Genomic DNA, 7,924 nt, shown 5'->3' with positions numbered 1-7,924 from the left:
CCTATAGTAGATATGACCAATATAGATCTTTTTCTTTTATTGCGCTATTTTTTTTGTTCAGTCTACATTCACTCTTATAGAATTAGTGAAAGAGAAAGAAATTTGTCAAGTGTTAACACATATAAATATTTTGTTGTACATCCAAAATCATACGGAACTGGTAGCAGCTACTTTTAACAATTTTATTTGATCTATACGTTTTTTAAATTGATTTTCCCCAAAATATTAATTTGTTTAGAAAGAAATTTAAAATTAAGATGGATTTTTATCACTAGTCCAATGAATCTTAAGAGATGCATATTCACAATGATCGAAACAAGCCATTTTATTTTCTTGATAGATCTAAACTTTTTATATGTTTTACTCTCTTTGTCTAACCATTTTTTAAAATTTATTTTTACTTTATGGATGCAAGTTCTAATAAAGGAGATTTATCATCTTAGGTTTGACCATTAAATGGGAAATAATTGTTTCTATGGGTGGAAATTAATATGGTTTGTGAAAGATCTAGATGTTGTGGATGCATTTTAGTGAATCATTTGACATGCATGACCACAACAATATATAATCTTGTTACGGAATGCATATATTTAATGGACACTTTTACTTTGATTGTTTTTTTGTATTCTAGCGCTTTCATTAAGTTCTTAAGATGTTACTTCACACGTAAATATAAGTTACTAGCAAGCTAACAATTTTCATCTTTTTTTGACAATCTTCTCAATTATTATACAAAATATTTTGGTCTTACAAAAGATCTAACCAAGTATTTCTTATTTTCTACTAGAATATGGATAAGCAACATAACATTTATGGTGATGAAGATGCATAATTAATGGATGTGCCCATATCTTTCATCACACCTCAAAATTCAAAAGTTTATGTTTATAAGGTAAGTTTTTGAGAACTTCTTTTAATTTTAAGGTGTTAAGTTTTATTCTTTATAAATCATGTACTATTATTTTTGATGGAGAGAGAGAGAGAGAGAGATTTATTAAAGAGTATTCCTCTTTTTAGAATTGTTGAAGAAACTACTAACTCTAAGTATCTAATTGCACTGATCGGGGTCGATCTCACTAACCCCTTACTTCTCCAAACTAAAGTTGTAGGCTAAGGAGAAAATAATAAGATGAAGGTGAATACCGCTCATCAAGAGCTTGGTTGAGTTTCCATGACTATAAGTCTTACTAGTTGATTTGATTCTGCTATATAGTTATCTTACTTTTTACAAGGCAACGTTTTATTCCCCAATAGTAGATATGTAATATATAGATTTTTCTTCTATTGCTCTATTTTTTTTTATAGTTAAGTTTACAGTCATAAAAAAAATTAGCATGTCTTTCAATATAACTTTGTCCATATGATATTATTCAATGTTATAGAATTAACAAAAGAGAAAACACTTTTTCAAGTATGAACACATATAAATATTTTTCTTCCATGTCCAATAAGCCATTTATACCCAGATGAACACCTTAGATTCATAGATATTTAATTAGCATAATCATTTTGATAAAAAAATTAACAAACTTTGAAATAGCGTTGACAACTTGACTTAAATATTATTACTACTCTTAATCTTTTTAATAAATAAATATATTAAAATGATAAATTGATTTGTATTATTGTTGAAAATATAGTTTCTTTTAACAAGAATAGAAAGTAAAAATTTCTTTTAATGTGAAGTTGATTGGCTTTGACGAAATTGTTTTACATTTTCTACTAGAATATGGAGAAGCAACGCAAAGTAGTTGATGGGGATGCAATAATGGCAGTTCCCATATTTTGTATTGCACCTGAAGATGATGTTTTAGAGGTAAGATTTCGAAAATTTCCTCAATTGTTTATCATACATTGTTTAAGGTGCTTAATTTTTTCTCCTTTTGAAGATATGTAGATAAATCATTTGATTCATTTTGAAATAAAATTTTTTAATGTTAGTTGTCTTATGGAAGAAAAATAAAGTTATCTAACAAGTCTAAGGCTTCATTTGTCTTTTTAAGATTATAAGATGTCTAAATCTGAATGCATACCTAGATAATAACATATGCATTAAGAACTTTCTCTGAAATGAAATCTCATTATTAAGATGGTGTATTAAGATTTGAATACTAAATAATAAGACAACTAATTATTAAGCTCATAAGCATCGTTAGACTTAGTTGTATAGAACCACAAAGACTTCATCTTAGTGAACCTCTAGAATAGATAATGCTCATATCTTGTTATCATCAGTCCACGCTAGATCCAATGATAATGTCCTCTTAGAATTGTTGGTACCTCTCCAATCCTTACCAAACAACTCAACAAAGTCCATATCTGAGTGATTACATATGATAAAGTTGATGATAGCGCATAAGTCTCCTCAACTATTGCCGGTGCTTTCTATAATGTTATATTAAGAGTATCAAGAAGTTCAATTGTGTCTAGTAGTAAGCAGTTGGGGCTGGCCTAGATGGTGTTGCTTCCCCCTTTCTACCCCAATATGCCTCATTTGGTTTATCATATACCGGATTCATAGTAGCAACCACCATCTCAGTTGCCTTAGCTCTAGCTTTTCCTGAATGTATCCTCACCATCTGTCACGACCCAGACCATCGTGATTGGCACCCACACTAACCCTCTGGTGGGAGAACCATTACTACAACACAAACTTACAACACAACCAAAAACTAAGGCATTTAAAGATACGGAAGCAGGTTTAAATGACTAAAAGAAATATGGAGTTCCCATAAACTCCCCAAGTTTTAAACAAATAACTTAACCAAACTAATGTGGAAATTCACCCCTAGAACCTGAAAGCCATTGTACCAAAACTCTACTAACGACAAGTTTAAGAATAAGGGGTACAACCCCAAAACTAAACAACACCTTAAAGAAATAGTCTGAGTCCAAAAAGAGTGGACTTAAACCAGAAAGATTCATGGCAGCCTGAAAGAACTAGCTCACCCTTGAATCTGATCACGCTCAATAGTCACCTAGTTGAGGTCTATCATAGCCGCCTGAAGATGCCCTGTACTCAATAAAGAACAAGCAAGTATCAGTACACAACCACAGTGTACTGGTAGGATCACACGGCTATCCCAATAAGTGTAACATACATTAGTCAATATAACAATATAATCACATGCATATTGAACATATACCATACCATCAACATATACGAACAATGGACAACTTCACGAATCTCACATATCACAGTTATATCAATTTAGAGCAACTTACCATTTTCCAATATCAATCATCATTAGATATGAACGAACTCCTCACAAGTAGATACACAACATAATTCAATGGTCCTCTCACGGAACTCAATTCAATGGTCTTCTCATGGAACCCAAACTCAAATTGTTAGCATATCGGTTCGTGGTACCCGATCCAAGTTAGTGTGCCAGAACGTGGCAGCCTACCTCATATTTATACCGGAACGTGGCAACCGATCCCATATTTATACCGAAACGTGGCAACCTATCCCATATTTATGCCGGAACGTGGCAACCGATCCCATCTTTATGCCATAACGTGGCAACCGATCCCATATTTATGTCGGAACATGGCAACCGCTCCATTCAACAAACCACAATCACAATGTATATTCTCACAATCATACAACAAGAAGTGATTCATAGCATGAAATTATGCAATTATCCTCATTTACGATTAGGGTGATCAACAATGCAACATTCGCATACATATATGTATCATAATGAAGCAAGAACAAACATACATCACACAATCATAGAATCACAACCATCACCTACCTCGAAACAAGCTTGAAACCCTAAGAAACTTGATCCTTCCCTTTCTGGATTCGTTCCGCTTGTTCTTGGTCTACAAACAATCAATATAATACGGGAAACACTAAACAATCATTAATTACCTAGATTACTAACAATTCTATGAACCCTGGATCAAACCCATGATCCCAATTATCTAAATTAGGGTTGTTTCTACCATAGAATCTACAACAAAACCCTCCCCCATCAATATTCACCCATTATATTACGTTCTACGGATCAAAAAACGGATTCAGGGAGTGAAAAGCTTACCTTTTAGCCTCAAGAATGGTGAAAAACGAGTAGGAGTTGCATGGGGATCGTTCCTTAGCTCTAAAAGTTGAAAAGTGCATAATGAGGTTGTTTAGGGGTTTATTAACTACTTTAATTCGTGTCGAGCCCACCACAGCGCACGTCACCCCACTGTAGCTGTCGCGCTAGAGTGGCAAAACCCAGTGCCAAAGCGGGTTACACGAGACAGAGAGCTAATTCAAGAATTCCAAAATTTCCATTTCACAACACCCCTCTAACCAACGATGCTTAGAAAAGACCCTTTACGCTAAGATCGATTTTGGAAGTTCTACTCGCCCGAATTCAATTTCGTAAAGTCGTACGGATTCCTTAACGAGTTATCTTCATGTATCAAAAAACAAATACTTCACCCGATTGTTACCAGATTTCCCTACACCTCAAAGACTCTGATTTCATCCAAATCTGGACTAGGTTGGAAAAATCCAATTACTACGAAAAAATTTTATGACCCCAATTCTTTCTCCATTGGCTTTTCCATAACGACGAAAATCAAATCGTTACACCATCTTCGAGAGAAAAGATTGAAAGAGTTATATACCAATTTGGATTAGAAGACACCAATTGGAATCAAGTAATAACATAAATAAAAGAACGAATCAAGTTTTTATTGTTTCATGTAGCCTAATGAAAAGTAGTACAAATGCCTTCATACCATTCTATAAGACTCTGCACGATGTATCCTTGAACGATGAGATCGAAGAACCTCGAAGATTCAAACCCACTTTATTCTACCATTTCTCAAGGTCTAATTCATTACCTAAGGATTATTGCACAATACAATAGTTTTCCCAGCATTACAATAGCCTAATATACTCCATTACATTGTGAACAAGAATTAACTCATCATTTCAATCCTAAGAAGTGTTAATTAATTAAAACCTTAAAGTCAAAAGAACAACTAATTACTTAAAGCAATAGGTTTTTCTCAGATTATTCATGAACCTATGGTTTAAACCAAAATCCACCATTAAGATCACCCTTTCGGTTCTAGGATGTTAGAGTATCATTAGATGAAAAGGTTGATGGAGAATACTTTTCTCAAAGAAAAAAATATAGGTAGCCCTTGAAATATCATATTTTTGGGTTCAAGGTCATTTTCTATCAGTTATGAGGACAGACTTGCAATAAACTTATTTAAACAGGCATTTTGCGTTTCTATGCTACAATAGATCCATTCCTTCTATGGTGGTCTCACTGCAACAAAACCCCCACTATACAGTGGAGACCCCTTTAACCAGTAGCTCAAAGAAAAATAGAGTAGACTCATTCCACAAAAAAAAATTCTATCACAAGAAATGACGACATAAAATGGATCTCTAATCAGTCTTAGAGTCTCCTTTGGAGGTCTAGATCATCGGTCACCTTCTAACTGAACGCAACACAACATTACAACACGAACCATCCAGATTAAATAAGAGATATAAGTTCTTAAACCCTCCCAAACTTTGAGTTCTAATTAGATCAATTCACTATGGGGACTCTAAGCAGGATATTATGGCCATAACCACACATAGCAGTTGAATAGGTCGTTACACATATGAATATTTCAAAAACTAATAAATATAAAATTTAGAAAAATTGTTAAAATGATGTCAAAATACTCATACTTTACAAGAGACTTAGCACTTCCTTGGATATTTTTTAGATTACTTTTTTGACATTTTTCCTGTTTGACACAAGTCAAAATTTTATTAAGGAAGAACATATTGATTCAAGAGATTAATGTGCGATGGAGAGGGATACCATTATTTGTTTTATTCAAAAAGGTAAATAAGTGATAGTGATTGAACCACCTTACAGTTTTTTGCCTTTTGATTAGTGCAAGTATAGAAAAGAAATAACAAAGATTTAATTTGTTATTTAGTTCACTTGATAAATAACAAAGAAATTTAAACAAATATTTAGAGGGGTTACAAGACCCCTATAATGTATGAGTATATTACTGCAAACACATCCATAATATAGGTGTCATTTTAATAATTTTCCCTAGAATTCATAAAAGACGAAACTAATCTAATACGATATCAACAAAATATTTTTTAAATTTTTTATGTTAGTTGGTGGTTGTAATGTCTAGCAGTGATAGTTATGGATGTCGAATGAGGATGTTGTATAAACTAATTATGGTGTTGTGGATAGTAGATATCAGTAATGATGGTAGTAGAAATTGATGGTGGTGGTTTGGTGGTCGGTCAATAGTTGAATAATCGTGATAGCTAATGGTAGTGTTGAATGATGATGATGGTTGAAAATTTATTTATATATATATTGATGACTTTTGATGGTGATTGTCAATAGTGTTTGATGGCTTTTGTTGTAATGATGGTTGATGACAATAATAATTATAAATGGCATCTAGTGTTGTTGTTGTTGTTTGTTGTTTTTTATGGTAGTGATTTATACTGGTGGTAGTTGAGGATGGTAGTTCTAAGTGCTTGATGGCAACGAATTGATGGAATCAATGAATTGTAATATTTTTATAAAACCTTTGAAGTTTGAATAGACATGTCAATCATAATACAAATTGTTATAAATCTAATTATGTATACCTATTCAGACCCATTGAATGATTGCAACATAACAAAATGTATTTACTGGTTAAGATCTGAATGATTGAAATTCATACCTAAAAACATAATGATTTAATGGCTAAGATTTGAATCATTAAAATTATCTTGTTTAATGCAAACAAATGACACCTAAATTATAATACTTACTAGTAGATATCACATATACACATTGTTTTCTCTTTTGTGTGGTATATTTAGTTAACTCTGCATTATTGCATAAATTGGTAAGTCCTCACCGAAAATCTTCTTCCCTATGATATATAATACATCTACTTACGACAGTTTTACACCAATAGACTGATTCATCTACAGAATAGACATGACCAAACTATCTTGAAAATGGTATATAAGTCTATTTGATAGGGAGGATAATTATATTAATTATATCTAGATAGAGTCATTTCACATACCAGTGTAATGAATAACATAGTAGTTTTTCAGTTTCAAAATTTATCACAAATACTAGTCAGATAGATCTAAGTTTTTCATGATTTTTCCCTCTTTATCTAGTCATCTCATTTTAAGGATGAAAGTTAGGTTAGACCAAATCAAAAGAGAAATAGTTATTACTATGGTGATAACTAATTTAATATGTGATAGAGGTTGCACCAACTTTTTAAAACTTCATTATAAAGAGAAGCTTTTGAAATTGATATTACCCAAAAAAATTAACTTTCTTAGAAAGAAATTTGAATTTAGGAGGAAACTTTTGTCATACAATCAATGAATTTAGTAATATTAAGAGATGCACGACCACTACCATCACTGATCTTGTTAGAAAATGTACAACATTGACGCACAAACATCCTTTTCTTTAATGTATTTTGCGTATCCTTTTCTTTAATGTATTTTGGATATTGTAGCATTTTGATATATATATATGTGTGTGTTATGAATTCAGAACAACTTTTTTGATGTTATCTAATGAAAGAAAGAGAAAGGATTTTCTTTCTAGAGTTGCAACATTTGAGTTGCATCAACAACATTTAACTATTCCTCATCCCAAACAAATTCAAATTGATAATATGAATCCTCATATCACCGTTTAGGCAAAATTGATCCTGCCATAGTCATACAAATAAATATAAAAGTAAAACATATGTTAAATACATATAAATAAAAGTAATAGTAGTACTAGTAGTTTGATAATTTCTCTAACAAGTATAAGCCCTCATACAATCTGAATATTAAGTTATAAGACTACTTATTATTGAACATTTGAATATGTAAAAAGTTCTTTTATTTAAAATTTACTAAATATATGTT

The sequence above is a fragment of the Solanum stenotomum genome, chromosome 8, assembly GCF_019186545.1.
Source record: "Solanum stenotomum isolate F172 chromosome 8, ASM1918654v1, whole genome shotgun sequence".
Classification (NCBI taxonomy): Eukaryota; Viridiplantae; Streptophyta; class Magnoliopsida; order Solanales; family Solanaceae; genus Solanum; species Solanum stenotomum.
Note: the sequence above shows the minus strand (reverse complement) of the source record.